Source organism: Limulus polyphemus, unplaced genomic scaffold, assembly GCF_000517525.1.
Source record: "Limulus polyphemus unplaced genomic scaffold, Limulus_polyphemus-2.1.2 Scaffold1196, whole genome shotgun sequence".
In the NCBI taxonomy this organism is placed as follows: Eukaryota; Metazoa; Arthropoda; class Merostomata; order Xiphosura; family Limulidae; genus Limulus; species Limulus polyphemus.
This window is the reverse complement of record NW_013666806.1, coordinates 128,177-128,769: the sequence shown is the minus strand read 5'-3', so window position 1 is coordinate 128,769 and position 593 is coordinate 128,177. Positions and strand designations below refer to the sequence as shown.

Genomic DNA, 593 nt, shown 5'->3' with positions numbered 1-593 from the left:
ACAGTCAAATTTCATAAAATTGCCGCCACCACCAAACCATGGTGCAAATACCTATCCCCATATAACATGATACACAACAACACCACTACCACACCTCCATGATCCACAGAACTACTTATAACATATTATATTCTTTGCATAACCATTTCACTGTTCAGTATCTTTTCAGGTCTTCAACCCGTCAATAGATCTTCACTTGGGCACCAGTCGGGCTTCTATTCGGCCCCGACTAGCGAAAGTGGGTTTTCTTGGGGTACTCCCGTTTCCCCCCATATCAAACTCTTTGGCATTGAATCTATAGATCCCAGCCTTGGCACTTGGATCCACAGATCCCCGCCAGGCCCTCTAAAGGCCCGTTTGCTTCATTTTGTTTCGATCACTTGTCAAAATCGGCTGCCGACTTGCTCCTTCTTCAAAGATCAACCGGCCTCTGCTACGCCTTGGACTTGCCTCACCATCATACGTATATATATGGGAATATATATATGTAATTTTTTTAAATAAATAAATTATTATTACCTCTTCTTTCCCCATACGGCACATTATTCCGCTGACCATTAATTGAAATTTAACCCTATGCCACGAGCAGGGTG

At 43.0% G+C, this 593-nt stretch overlaps 1 protein-coding gene across 1 annotated transcript in view; it reads right to left on the bottom strand.

Annotated features, from left to right (window-relative positions):
• Window positions 1-593, bottom strand: part of LOC106462548 (fibrillin-1-like) — a gene marked incomplete at its 5' end in the record, with an annotated part of 157,590 nt that overhangs the window by 29,017 nt on the left and 127,980 nt on the right. The gene's annotated exons all lie outside the window — the stretch shown is intronic.